This window comes from Piliocolobus tephrosceles, chromosome 5 (assembly GCF_002776525.5).
Source record: "Piliocolobus tephrosceles isolate RC106 chromosome 5, ASM277652v3, whole genome shotgun sequence".
NCBI classification, from domain to species: Eukaryota; Metazoa; Chordata; class Mammalia; order Primates; family Cercopithecidae; genus Piliocolobus; species Piliocolobus tephrosceles.
The window spans coordinates 26,324,558-26,340,693 of NC_045438.1; positions in this window are offsets into that span (position 1 = coordinate 26,324,558).

Sequence of the window (16,136 nt, forward strand, 5' to 3'; positions counted from 1 at the left end):
ATCGTCATTACTGCAATTCTCATCCCTGTCTCTGGTGTCCTGCTGGAACTGTCCATTGCTTGGTCCTTTGAAGTCCAGAAGGCTATAGAACCATCTGATGTGGCCCATAAAGGCCACCTCCTGGTTTGAGATTAGATATTAAGATGTGAAATGTAAAATATTTAGCGCAATAAACAACAATATGATCGATAATGTAAAGTCTTTAAATTTACAATGTCCCTCACAAACTCATTTTTATGTATGGTGGTGATCTAAAAATTTCAGTAAAAGGAGGCATGTTGAGTTATTTCTTGTAATTCTGGTAATGAATTTTCTCTGTGGATATTTTCATTGGAACTGCACATTAATCAATTGGAGAATTACAATTTTATGGTATTAAATTTATCTATATATCCACATGATACGTCTTTTTATTTAATTAGGTTGTCTTTCTAAATATCAATATTTTTTCCCAAAGATCTGGCCCATCCTTTGCTAGATTTGTTCCTAGGTGTTTGATATTTTTATACTGTTGTCAAAGGTGTCTTTTAAAGCACGTTTGTTAATTATTTCTTGTTAGCATAAAGAATCACAATGGACTTCTTTGCAATGATCTTATGTCCAGTAATCTTGCTTTATTCCTTGATCATCTCTGGTAATTTTCCTGAAGATTAATTTTTAAGTAGATAATTATATCATGTGAAAATAATGAGATCCATTTCCTCCTTTCCAAATTTTTTGTCTTAAATATGTGTTTCTTATTTTACGGTGCTAGCTAGGATCTTTGGTACCATATGTATAGAAATAGTAGCAATTGTCTGTATTAGTCTGTTCTCATTCTGCTAATAAAGACACACCTGAGACTGGGTAATTTATAAAGGAAAGAGAGTTTCAATGGACTCACAGTTCCACATGGGCTGAGGAGGCCTCACAATCATGGTGGAAGGTGAAGGAGGAGCAAAAGCACGACCTACATTGCAGCAGGCAAGAGAAGTGCTGAGCAAAAGGGGGAAAAACCCCTTATAAAACCATCAGATCTCATGAGAACTCACTCACTATCATAAGGACAGCATGAGGCTAACTGCCCCCATGATTTAATTACTTCCCACTGGGTCTCTCCCATGACACGTGGGGATTATGAGAACTACAATTCAAGATGAAATTTGAGTGGGGATACAGCCAAACTATATCACCGGTTATTACTAAATTAAGAATACATGAGAACTTTCTTATCATAAAACAGTATATCCACTAAAAGTATCCAGAGTAAGCAGCATACTTTATGATTGATTAGAAACATGCAGTTTAAAATTAGAACCAAACATGGACACATACTCTCACTACTTTTATTCAATGTTGTGCTGAAGGTTCTACAGGGAAACAATGAAAATAAAAGTTTAAAGATGGAAATGGAAACAAAATTGGTTTTTATTTTAGATGCTATATTGGTATGATTAACTATCAAAAATCTTAAGGATCTGCAGATAAATTATGAACACTAGAATAAGGAAATATTGTTATATAATAAAAAACCAACTTACAAGTCATGCCAATACACCAGTAAGAAACAAAAATATGGTTTTAAAAGATATATTATCATAACTACAAAACAGTTAATGTATCTATAAAAATCTCTAACAAGAAATGTATGTTTTTGAAGAAAAAAATAAACTCTTATTCAGAAAAGTTAAACAAGGCCTAAGTCAACTAAGAAACTGATGTGAATAGATGTTATTAAGAGAACTTGTTATCCAAAAGGTGTCCATTTTTTCCTAGTTGATTGATAGGTTCAAATAATACCAATCAAAATCTCACAGGTTTATTTTTTGAACTTTAGTATATGAGTATTAGTTTTGTACATAAGTCTAGAAGGCCAATGATAGCCATAACACAAAATGAGTTAACAGGCTGTACCAGACATTTATATTTAAACTGTAACACTTAGTATATGTATATGCCTCAGGGATAGAAAACCTAAAGAAACAGAGATGGTAAAGTAACATGGCACCTTAAAATCACCAGAGAAATGATGGATTATTCAATAAATAGTGCTAAGACAAATGGTTAAGTCTATGAAAAGAAAAGAAAAGAAATCGAGTCACTATGTTACATCATAAAATAGTATTTGACAATGGATTTGTGGCTTAACATGAAGGACAAAACTTTAAAGCAGTTAAAAGGAAGATCAGGAGAAAAATATTTTTTGGTCTCAAAGAAGGAAGTTTTAAAAAATAAAATTCAAAAATTGTATAAGACAAATGGGGACATTAAACTATCAGACTTTACTAAATATAATTTATATTCATCAAAAGATAATTTTTTAAAAGTGCAAATATGGAAGGGTAGCTTTAAATTTGTAACAACAAAGGATTAATATCCAGAAAATCTCAGTGTTCCTACTAATCAATAAAAAATTAGCAGCGTAACAAAAAATTATCAAAAGACATAAATAAGCAATGGATATCTCACAAAGATAGAAAATATTTTCAATCTTATTAGTAAAAAAGGAAATATTAATAAAAATACTTGAACTAACATATTCCCATCATATTTTCAAGGTATTAAAAAGTCTGATAAAACTACATGCTGAAATGGATATGGAGCAACATTAAGCCTTTGTATGGCTGGTAGGATTACATATTTGTGCAATCACTTTGGGAAATATTGTAATGTTATGCAGAAATATTAAAGGCAATAGGTTCTTACAATCTGGGATCTTCAATCATAGGGATAGAATTTCTTCCATGTTTTCCAGTGTGTGTGTGTTCATGAAGACATTTGTAATATCAAAAACCCAGGAATTACATGAGTAATAAAATTGTGACATATTTATTCAATGGATTGCTATATAACAGTCAAAATGAATGAACTGTAGCTACAAACAATGTAAATAGTTCTCAATATTGCTAAGTAAAAGAAGTCATTCATAAAATACATGAACAAAACATTTACTCACATAATTTTAAAACATGCAAAATTAGGCTGGGTGCTATGGCTCAAGCCTGTAATCCCAGCACTTTGCGAGGCCGAGGCAGGCAGATCACGAGGTCAGGAGATTGAGACCATCCTGGCTAACACAGTGAAACCCCGTCTCTACTAAAATACAAAAAATTAGCCCAGCATGGTGGCGGGCACCTGTAGTCCCAGCTACTTGGGAGGCTGAGGCAGGAGAATAGTGTGAACAGCGAGGCAGAGCTTGCAGTGAGCCGAGACTACATCACTGTAGTCCAGCCTGGGCAACAGAGCGAGACTCTTTCTCAAAAAAAAAAAAAAAAAAAAAAAGCAAAATTAAGCAATATTATTTAGGGATGCATGCATAGAAGTGAATCTAGAATGAAAAGCAAGGAAATAATAACAAAATTCAGAATAGTAGTTAACTCTGAGTGCAAGAAAAAAGTAGCTCCAAGGTAGAACTGGCTTTAGTGACACCTGATAAAGCTGAATTTCAGCTTTCAAAGCACATCTTCAATTTGTCATTTTCCCCCTGTATGTCTGCTTTCCTCTGTATTGGCTTCAGTCTCAGACAGGCTCTTCATCTGTGGGGAAACACCCGCATTTCCAGGCTTATCAACCTCAGAAAAATAAGAACATCTGTTTTTTTTTTTTTTTTCAGTTAGCTTTAGTGAAATTCCAGATACCACTCTCCTTGTTCCACGTTGGGTCTTAAGTTCACCCTCCAGTGGTCCTGGGAATGTGTAATTATCACTACTAGATCAAGACCATGTGTCAGATGCTTAAGCTAGGTTGTAGGGTAAATCTCATCAGTCCATATGGCAGGATGGAAGATTCAGGTCTTCCAAAGGAAAGTTAAGTCTTTGTTATCAAAGGAATGAGATACTGATGCTGAGATGCCCAAACAGTAGATATATACTTCAGTCCCGAGGCAAACAATAACTGTTCTGAATCAAGGGTCAAACAACCTTCAAATGGTGATTGATTATGTGGAGACTCTCTAAGATGCCTAGTTGAGTTCTGACCAGAAATTAGCAGATGGGAGAAAAGATCACTATATATGTTTAAAAAGACACCATGCCACTGTGCAATACCCTCTGGAAAGTCTGATTCTTTTGGAGCAACTTATGGGTAAAATTTGCACCAACTTGTTACTGAGGAAGCTGAGACTTCGTTAAAGATCCAAAGGACTACCCCAAATTCTCACCATTTATGTAGTTATTACTGTAAGAAAGGAAACCAAATTGGATGCTCTCAGATAACGGAACTAAATTATGGAGTCAGATTTCAGTTATAAATTCATGTTTGGAAAACTGGAGCTGATACAACCTCTACAAGTCGAATTCCTGATAAGTGTAGGCCCAAGGAGTGGACACTGCTAATAAGAAGGGTCCTGAGTGGAGACTTTCAGAGTGGGGGGGTTTTGGGACTCAGCCAGACAGCTGGGGCCACTTATACACACACTTCTAGCTTTCCCCATCTCTCTTATCCACATAGAACAGGGATAGAAAAAAAAAAAAACATTCAATATAATGTTTTAACTTTAAACCTGTTCATTGAAAATACCACATGCTGATTTATTTTGGTTATGGTGGTGTGTGTGTATATACATATATATATAACTATCCCTGGGACTGCTTAACTCTAGAAAGCTACAGGTAAAAAAATTCTAATGTATATAAAATATGCTTATATACTAGCATATTATATATTAATATATTAGGTTATTCTATCATATATTAGTTATATTAATATATGAATATATAATTAAATATTAGTTATATTAATATGTTATATTAATACATATATTAATACATATTACATGTTAATATAACTAATAATATATTGATATATTAGATATGAATATGTATTTATTATATATTAAAGAAATATCTATTTTCTATTACTATATAACTAACAAATTAATATATACATATATAGTATGTTTATACACTAGTATATAACAAATATATTAATATGTATTATGATTTTTTTACCTGTAGATTTCCAGAGTTAAGCAGTCTAGGGAAAATTTTATAGCTCAACAATGTTAAGGTTTTGATTCTCATTTTCTAGTATTTCCTTGGCTTTATATCTTGAGGTAGAGGACCGTTGTCCTGGCTTAAAGTGTCGTGTCCTCATAGTACAAAATCTAAAAGGAAAGGAAGTGAGTTAAGGGTTCTTCAGTGGGTAGTCTATTATAAACGTATAATGTTAGTGGTACCAAGACACCTTCAGTGTAGTTATGAGACATCTCAACTAAATGCTTTTAAACAAGGGATTACACTATAACTCTGTATTTGCACACATTGGATTTCGAGTACAAAATGGGACAAAGTTCAATTGTTCTGCATTATAGTTGGCAGAGGAGGGAGGTTAAAGCTCCTTGGGTGGTAGAAAATCTTAGAGAAATAGAAATCAGTGAGGCTGGGCATTCTGTGGTGTATTAGTTCATTTTCTGTGCTTATTATGTAATACCTAATACTGGATAATTTATAAAGAAAATGAATTTATTTCTTATAGTTATGAAAGCTGAGAAGCCTAAGGTTGAGTGAGTGCATCTGGTTGAGGGCTTTCTTGCTGGTACGGACCCTTTGCAGAGTCCCAACGATGCACGAGGCATCACATGTTGAGGAAGTTGAGCTTGCTAGTTCCGTCTCTCTTTTCTCATAAGGCCACTAGTCCCATTCCCATGATAACCCATGAATCTGTTAATCTATGAATGGATTAATTCATTCTTGAGGGCAGAACCCTTATGACTCAATCACTTCTCATGACTCAGTCACCTTTACGAGGTCCCACGTCTCGGGACGGGTGCATGGTGGCTCACACCTGTAATCCCAGCACTGTGGGAGGCCAAGGTGGGTGGATCACCTGAGGTCAGGAGTTCAAGACCAGCCCGACCAACATGGTGAAACTCTGTCTCTACAAAAAATACAAAAAATTAACTGGGCATGGTGGTGGGTGCCTGTAATCCCAGATACTTGGGAGACTGAGGCAGGAAAATCACTTGAACCAGGGAGGCGGAGGTAGCAGTGAGCTGAGATCATGCCATTGTACTCCAGCCTGGGCAACAAGAGGGAAACTCTGTCTCAAAAATAGAGAGCTCCCACGTCTCAATACTGCTACATTGGGGATTAAGCTTCAATATGAATTTTGGAGGGGACAAAAATTCAAACCATAGCAAAACATCATATAATCGACTGAAAAGGAGCCTCATGTGATAGGGGTGTCTACTATGGATTCTTTATTTTATTTACATAAGTGATGCCTACATATTTTACGGTGAAACATTTTTAAAATAGAGAAATATAGATTAAAAACTGAAAGTCTACTTTCACATCTCTCTTGTTTCATTATTCAACACAGAATTGATCATTGTTTAGAGTTTAGTGTGTGCACTTGCTGGCCTTTCCTATGAATTTGTATTAGAAGTAAATGAATTAAATATAAAATGTGAGCATATCACTTGTATAGTCCTGCAATATGCTTTCTTTTAACTTAACAGTATGAGTTGGGTATCTTCTCCTATGAGTCATACTAATTTGCCTTATTCTCTAGTTGCTGCTTAGTACACCACACTAGAAATATTCCAGTATATTTAAGACTTTTATATTGTTTATGGCTTTTTATTGTATGTAAAAATATAAAAAGCCCACTTTGTACATATGCCCTTGTGCACCTCTGTTTTTCTGTAGAGTAGACATTCAGAAATTAATTACTGATTGAAGTATATGCTTCTTTAATATTTTAAGAATTTGCCCTTTTACTTTCTAGAGCATTATTAATGAATTTTCCTACTAACAGTGCATGACAGGACTTGTTTTTCCTCTTTTTGTCAAAACTAGGTATCTTTTAAATAGTTTACAATATATTTGATCAAAAACTATACGTAGTGGGTGTGAAGCAAGGGGAGGGAGAGCATTAGTAAAAATACCTAATGCACGCAGGGCTTAAAACCTAGATGACAAGTTGATAGGTGCAGCAAACCACCATGGCACATGTATACCTATGTAACAAACCTGCACATTCTGCACATGCATCCCAGAACTTAAGATTAAGAAAAAGTAAAAACAAGCTATATATAATTTTTTTTCAATATATGTTTTCCTGATTATTAGTGATATTGGGCATCTTTTTATATCTCAGTTGTAGTTGAATTGCTCTTCATCTCCTTTGCTTATTTTTCAATTAGATTCAAGTTTTCTTATTAATATTTAGGATTTTAAAAATACTCTAGATAATATACCTTTCTATAGTCTACTCATAATTTTTTCTCCAGACTCTCCTTTGCTCCTTGACTTTACAGTGTTTTGGATGAAATTTAAAATTCACATGCAAGCACTTTTCAAATCATTGTATTTATAGTGCTTAAGTTTGCATCTAGCTTAGAAAGGTCTTCTCAATAAAAAAAAGAGCTTAATTTTATAAATGGGTAGATACTGTTATATCTCGTTTTTATAATATCAAAATTTAGGTTGAGATTAAATAATTTTTTCAAGGTGACACAGCCAATTAGTGTCAGGATTAAATTTGAACACAGGCACTCTGGCTCCATAATACATGCTCTTAACTGTATAGTAATTATTTAATATTCTAAATTCCAATATTAATACGAGTCTTTTTCATACTATTTAGTCTGTGGATTAATCTATTATTATGCTAACATATGGTATTCTAATTACCATGAATTCATACACCATGTTGATATCTGGTAGGGCATTCCCTCTTATTTCTTTAAATCTTTTCTTGTCTATTTTCATTTTATCTTACAAATGAACTTTAAAGTTGGTTGTCAAGTTTCATGAAAATCCTGCTGTGATTATCTGACTTTATACATTTGTTTAGGAAAATTCATGTCCTTAAAATATTAGAGTATTTTTGCTTAGGAATATAATCTATATATTGATTTTGGCTTTTAAAAAAATGGTCCTTAATAATGTTTCAGGTTTTTTTGTTATAGTGTTGCACTTTTCTTCTAGTTTTATGTCCAATATTCCAGAATGTTTGTTTAAATGATAAGCAACCTATTTTTCAGCTTTATTTTCCAATTATTTATTGCTAAGTATGGAAACTAAAGCTAGTTGATTTTTTGTCTCCATCACATAGCTGAATGCTTTTATAAATTCTAATTCTAATTATTTCATGTATTATATTAAATTTCTTTTACAAATAAAGAATATTAAAAGCCTTTTATACTTCCTTTAGAAATGAAGAATATAAAATGGTTACAAAAATGAATAAACAAAGGAAGAAGGCAAAGAGAACTATAATGTTCACTGAATCTACCCATCAAAGTAACTAACTACATTTTTTGTATTTTCAGCTATTTGATCTGTGTTTGAAGCAATTTCCTTCACTTCAATGTTTTTTCTCTTTGTTATCTTTTTTTGGCTTTCTCTTTTCCTTTTGCATAAAAAGTACTATAAAAATGATATGTCAATTTACATTATGATAATCTCAAATATTGCTTAAGAAACTCAAGTGTGGCTGACAAATGGAAAACATCAGCATTGTGCAATAATTTCTTTCATCATGTTTTGTCAATCTTGGCATCTTTAAAAACAAAAACTTCATACTATGAATGTCACTGATGACCTGAGACAACTAAAGGATATTTTGTTTAAAATGCACACACACAATTCCTAAAGTATGAGAAACAAAATCAGCAAAGTAACAAACTGCTGTCCGCCATTTTAGATAAATGCCCCATTTTGACCAAAAGCATCTCGCCAGAAGACAGAACTGGCATATTAGCAGGTTTTACTGGTAAACAAAAATATTCTACTTTCGTAGAATGCTTCACGATTGATAGTGTTTCCATAGATGGTTATTATTATTTTTAAAATTTTCATCACCATCTAGTGCTATGTGACATAGGCAGGGTTTAGTAGAGCTCTGTGTGATAGATGAGAGAGCAAATCTACTAGTCTAAGTTAACCAGGCATGCAGATGAATGAGCCACAGAGTTGGAACAAAATATAGATCTGACTTCACATCAACTGTAGTTTTCACTCCCACTGAAGAGGCTTAGAAAAATCAATCTTCAGTGGGAGTTTAAATTAAAAATATTTTAGAAGAAATTAATATAACTTGCAGTTCCTGATGAAAGGAATCTTTACATCACACATCTCACAATTGATTGAAATTGTACACAATATGTGAAAATAGTGCCACTTCCTGGATTAAAATCTGACAACTAAAATTAGGGAATAAGTACTTGATGGATTCTCTCGAACATTGAGTGGATTCCTATCTTGGGCTGCAAAATATATATATTCCAAAAGAAGGAAGTTTTCTAAACTTTTGGAAAGACTCCCTACTCCTTTCCCCTTTTCCAAAAGCAATTTTAAGTAATGCAAAACATTTTGTAATATTCAAGTATGTGTTGTAACTTTTTCACAATATTTATTTAGCTTCTCTAAAGCTCAAAGGGAATTAAATAAGATGAACCTCCTGCCATCAAATGGATATTCTAGAGCATAACTAATGTATAATTCTAAGCAAACATAAACATAAGTGAAAATCAGACTGGTGCTGATTGTATGTAAGTATAGAGGAAATTTGCTGGAGAAGCATTTAGTTAGAGACAGCATCATGAAACAGTAAGATGCAAGCTGGTATTGCAGGAACTGCAGGTTTGACCTATTTATTTAATTCCCCTGGCTGACAACGATCTCTTCCCACTTTAGTTCTGGTGTTCCACTTTTTCATTTAATGCATTTTGAAAAACTGTTACATTTCAACCAGGAAACATGGATATCACTTATTGAACTTTCAGCATATGTTACAAACTTCTTAAGAGCAGCCATTTCTTGTTCATAGTTATATCCCTACTGTATGTCTGTGGCTATTCACTAATTTTTGCTCATAAAAGACTATTTATCCAGATAATTTTGCACATGTGAATTATATTTTTATATTATTACAGGTAAACATCATTTTTCTCACATAGATTCTTAGAAACTTGTGGAGTCACATAATATATTTTGAAGTCCTTTTCAGTTTCTAATGCAGGGCTTTGAAAATTATGAGTGGCTTATAAATGTTCTTGATTGATTGACAGTGTTGTGGGTGGGCAGATGCATTTTAGCAAAGGAAATGAGAGATGTAGAGTCAGTCCAGGAAGGAGGCCAAACTGAAACACATAGAATCTTTCTATTAAGGAATAGTTTGATATCTTCTGTAGTTCTCCAACGTCAGTTAGTGAACACACCATCTTTCCAATTATTCAATTAAAAATGTCTGGCCTCTCTCTTTCTTTTCATATCCTACTTCAGTTATTCAGGAAATCTTGCCAGCCCTATATGCAAAATAATTCTCTAATAGAAGAGATCCTTTTTGCACCACTTTCACTGTTACCACCACAGTCCAAGGGGAAATCTTATGGTGCCTGTAAAAGTCACCCCGCTTCTAACTTTGCCCTCTTTCTCATATAAGTGAAGCTTATATGGTGACCAAAGTCATCTTTTCAAAGGTTAGTCAGATCATGTTGTTCATAGCTCAACCTGTACAATGGCTTGGGATCTCTCCCATAACAAACTCAAGGTATATATATTCCTCATAAAGTTCCCCACACTGGTATATATATTGCTCATTAAGCCCTACAAATTCTGGCCCCTGCGCTCTCTCTGACCTTCTCTGGTCTTCCTTCACAGTGACCTCTTTCCTGTTCCTCAAATACTAGATGCACATTCATGACTCAGGATTTTTGAAGCATCGTTTCCCATTTGATAGGAATTCTCTTTCCCCAAATAGTTGTTTGCTTCAACTTCACACTTCCTTATGTTCTTTTTTCAAATGTCACCTTCTCTGATTGTCAGGATATAATCTTAATTCTTTACATACATTTCCACCCGTTCAATAATCTCTATCTACCCTTCTTACATTGCTTTATATTTTTCCTCATAGCAGTAATCTCCACCTGACATACTGTTTCTTATCTGCTTCTTCACCTTACAGTGGGAACTCCATGATGGTGGAGTTTGGTTTTCTTCACTGCTGTATCCCTAAGACTTAGGATACAGGATCTTAGTAAGCACTAAAAATGTTTTAACTTATTTGAATAAATGAATGCATCCATGAGTAAAGCATAAATATATGAATAAATAAAAAACATTGATGGAGATTTCAAATGCCAAAAGGAGTTTTATTTTGGTATGAAAATCAGCAAGAACACACTGCAGATACCTGAGGAAGGGAATAGAGATTATCTTCCATCAAAAAACTGCATAAATCTGAGGAAGACAAGAAAGAGTAAAGAAGGGACGGCTATAACCCAAACTGAGATCAAGTTTAAAGAAATAGTTATGGAAGTGATGAAAATTTTATAATTTTCATGTGGGAGAAAATGTGAATTGGCCAGATTAACTATAGTGGGTGGATGAAAATGGTATTTCATAGACATTCCCAATACTAAGATCTTTGAGAACTGGAAAATGTGAGTCCACTCACAGCAAAGAGAACTTGGGAAATTCCGTTTCTTTGGGGAAAATGACACTGTTGTGAATGGGAGTGGGGTGGGCAGCCATGGTTTATTGGTAATTTCTTCTTTAATCATTTCAAACCCATAGTATTCTTTATTTCAATGACTTAGTGAAGGGTGAATGGACACAATGGTAAAAGACTGCCCCTTTTAAACCATGTTCTTACTTTTTATACTTCAAATTTCTCCTCCACATATCAGGCAGCTGCCATTTGATCTGTATACTAGCTAGCAGAGGAGTGGCTCTGTACAGATCCAAAATAGCTTAGGGTATGTTCTTGCTGTGTCTAAAGGAGTCATAAAACTAATAAATGAATCCTGAGGTTCTCTGTGGCCCTACTCTGCTAGCTGTGTCTCTATTTTAGGATTCTGCTTTCATAAGCAGCTCATTGCCATAACGGACTCCAAAATCCAACATTTTTCCAGAGAGAGAGAGAGAGAAGACAGAGAGATAGAAACATTGAGAAAGAGAAAGAGGTACAGAGAGGAAGGGAGAGAGAAGACAGGCAGAGAGGGGGGAGAGGAAAAGAGAGAGAAAGAGAGGGGAAAGAAGACAAAGAGATTGAGAGAGGTAGGAGTATCTCCAAACTGGCTTATTGCTTTGAGATTCTGTACCGGTTTAGAACCCCTGGTAATTTTTGCTAGGTACTTTAGTCTTGGATTTCCGAAAATTTAGGTACCTGGGAAATACACGTTAACACTATCAGTTTATTCTATTTTTAAAAATGTTTAATTAACATAGTTTTAGTTTCATTATTATTATTTTTTGAGACAGAGTCTCATGCCACTGCACTCCAGATGCCTTGCCCAGGCTGGAGTACAGTGGCATGATCTTGGCTCACTGTAACCTCTGCCTCCCAGATTTAAATGATTCTCGTGTCTCCGTCTCCCGAGCAGCTGGGACCACAGGCGCATGCCACCACGCCAAGCTAATTTTTATATTTTTAGTAGAGACAGGATTTTGCCATGTTGGCCAGACTGGTCTTGAAATCCTGGCTTCAAGTGATCTGCTTGCCTCAGCCTCTCAAATTGCTGGGATTACAGGTGTAAGCCACTGCACCCAGTCAACAATATCAGTTTATCATCAAATTAGGACCTCTATAAGTTAATAGAATAAAGTTATACCACTCACCTACCCTCCAAAACTGTTAAAATCCCCGCTAGTAAAATGTCTGGAAGGACTGAAGTATCTAGATTTTTAGGATTGAAGTTATGGTCTTAAAAGGCAATACCCATTTGTAAAGTGCTTGAGTTTTCTGTGTGTGTCTCTCTCTCTGTCTCTCGGGAGTTTTGCTCTTGTTGCCTAAGCAAGAGTACAATGGCGCGATCTCGGCTCACTGCAACCTCCTCCTCCTGGGTTCAAGCTATTCTCCTGCCTCAGACTCCTGAGTAGCTAGGAATATAGGCATGCGCCACCATGCCCAGCTAAGTTTTGTGTTTTTTGTAGAGAGGCGGTTTCACCATGTTGGCCATGCTGGTCTCCAACTCCTGATCTCAGGTGATCCGCCCGCCTTGGCCTCCCAAAGTACTGGGATTACAGGCGTGAATCACTGCACCCGGCCCGTGTATCTCTTTAAAATTCTCGCTCCTATAATCCCAGCACTTTGGGAGGCCAAACCACGCGGATCACCTGAGGTCAGGAGTTGGAGACTACCTGGTCAACATGGCGAAACCCCATCTCTACTAAAAATACAAAAATTACTCTTGGCGTGGTGGCGGGTGCTCTGTAATCCCAACTACTCAGGAGGCTGAGGCAGCAGAATCGCTTGTGCCCAGAAATCAGAGGCTGCAGTGAACTGAGAGCTTTCCACTGCACTCTAGCCTGGGCGACAGGGCAAGACTCTGTCTCAAAAAAAAAAAAAAAAAAAAAAAAAAAAGGTTCTAATTAGTTCTAATGAGCCGAAACTTTGAACTTCTCCTTATTTTGTCTTCTACCTTCTTTGCATTTTTCCTCTTTTGGTGTTAAATGTATAGCTGGGAGTTAAACTTGAAATAGACCACGTGGGTAAGGACTTAAACAGCTCCACTATTCCTTAATAGACAGAATGAGTGAGCAGCTTCCCAGCCCTTAGCTTGTCAATGTGAATTAAACTGCTGGCATTTGATACAGGAATGGGAAATTAAACTAATTTTTAAGAGCTACAGTAGTATCTCTTTCTCACCTGGGGAAGAATTGGTAAGATTGCATTGATTACAGTAACTAATCCTAGTCAAAGTAGCTGGGGCAAAAGTGAATATTTATTGGAGAAACGCCTTATTATCAAGTTTGATTAAAGAAGTACAGGAATGTGGTCCCGCGCAGTGGCTTACGCCTGTAATCCCAGCACTTTGAAAGGCCAAGGCAGATGGATCACCTGAGGTCAGCAGTTCAAGTCTAGCCTGGGCAATATGGTGAAACCCTGTCTCTACTAAAAATACAAAACTCATCTGGCTGTGGTGGCGCGTGGCTGTAATCCCAGCTACTCAGGAGTCTGAGGCAGGAGAATCGCTTGAGCCCAGGAGGCAGAGATGCAGTGAGCCGAGATTTCGCCACTGCACTCCAGCCTGGGCAACAGAGCAAGACTCCATCAGAGAGAGAGAGAGGAAGGAAGGAAGGAAGGAAGGAAGGAAGGAAGGAAGGAAGGCAGGAAGGAAGGAAGGACGGAAGGAAATGAATGAATAATCAACTCCTGGAAGGACGACATCATGGCTTCCAGGAATAGCTGGAACCAGGGACATCAACCTGGTCAGGACTCTCTCCCTCCCCTCTCTACCTCAGTATACTGTCTGTGCTCCTCTCTGCTTTTCAGTTTCTTTTCTTTTTTTTTTCTACTCAAGGGCAGCTTCCTGCCCTGCTTCCTCCAGCACCTGCATTTTACATCTTGCTGCTCCCACTACAAGGGATGTACTAGCTACTCCTAAGTACAGTTTGAAAAACCCTGGGGAAAGATTCTGAGTCACTTTTTAGGTTATAGACTTACCTTTGGTATATTCAGGCGACATCAAGAGGCTACAAGGGGAATTGTGCACTGCACTTCATAGATGAGAAAACTGAGGCACAGAGAGGATAAGAGACTTGTCCAAGATCACTCAGTTACTATAATATTATTTGATCAGTGTCTAGAAAGATATTAAATATTAGTTGTAATTAAATCTGTGCTCATTAAAAAGCCATTTGGAAAGAGCTTGAAGCAGAGAACAGCAGGATCGGGGGAATAGAGCATATTGAATGTTATATACTACCATCTAGTGACAATCTAGAGAATTTCAGCATTATACATTAAATATGTATTTAATATTTGAAGTTTTATCTCTTAATGTTATATTTACAAATGTATCATAAATTGGCAATAAATGTATAATCACATATTTACATATTTTATGGGCCCAGTAAGAGAAGAGCAGCCATTTCAAGGATCATTTCAATTAATGTTTTCAAAACCCACCTTTTTAATGTTAATGTCACAATAACTTTGAAATGTAGAAAATTTGGGATAAATTCTCTTGCATAAAATATTCATTTACTCTCATATAATGGTATGACATGAACCAGATGTCAAGGTTTGCAACAGATAGTCTGGTATATGATCTTTCTTCCTAGGAGACAGACAAGTGCTCTTGAGAACGAGGCAAAACATAGTTCAGTAAGAGGTCTCATTAGCCTAGCATCTGGAGGGCATGCTTGCTTACTCCAGGGCCATCCCTGAGAGCTGCTGTGCCACTCTGGTACTAGGACAGAAAAAATGGGAGTCACAGGGCTCTGAGCTGGCAGTCAGCCTGGTTCTGAATCCATATGTTCACTCTGTACCCACCAGAGATTTTAATACAATGTATTAAAATACATTTTATTTTCTTTCTTTTATAAATGTGTGATTTACAACAGCGGGATTCTAGCATTTATTAGGTCTACATAGCACAGCATAATTTTAATGTGAGGGATTCCTGCAGGCTTATATATTACAAAATTGAGCCCTCAACCATGAATATTTTAAAGACTATATTTAGTCCAACATTATTTGATGTTGCTTAGTATAAACTGACATTCACTTAGCAGATATAATATTTCATAGTGCGTGTGATAATAAACTTGTACTGGGAGCACTAGACATGTACCAAGGTCTTTTACATATCTTTAGAAAATTCATCATATCATGACCCATATGCCCAGGATCTGGCTAATATTTACAAATCCTCAGTTATTTGATGAAGTTTTTCAAATCTTGATATGGTCAACAAGGGAAAAAGTCATGAGAAAAGAGGTAATTTGAATATATTTTCTTCCCTCAATGTAACAATATTTCCTGGTGTGTGGGAATATTATTCTATCCATCCTCAGGTGAGAAAAGACTGTTATTCCAGCTGGTTAAAAATTAGTTTAATTTCCCATTTCTGTATCGAATGCCACCAGGGGAGCAGTTTTTAGTCACATTGTAAACTAAAGACTGATGAGTGCAGTCCATTGAGTGGTAAGATTTAAAATCAGATATATTTTGAATATAAATCACAGTTTTACTGAGGTAAAAGGGTTTTTTAAATGGAGTCTTAAAATATAAAATGTATATGTGTAGTCATTAACATATTTTCTTTAGTATAGATGTGTGGGCGATGTATTTTAAGTATATCTGGAATATTTATTGAAATCATCTGGCTTCTTAGCAGTTATTTAAAAATGTACCACATTAATGACAATTCTAAGAATGTTTCACTGGAATATAGAAAGCAATATTGCTCCCCTCCACCT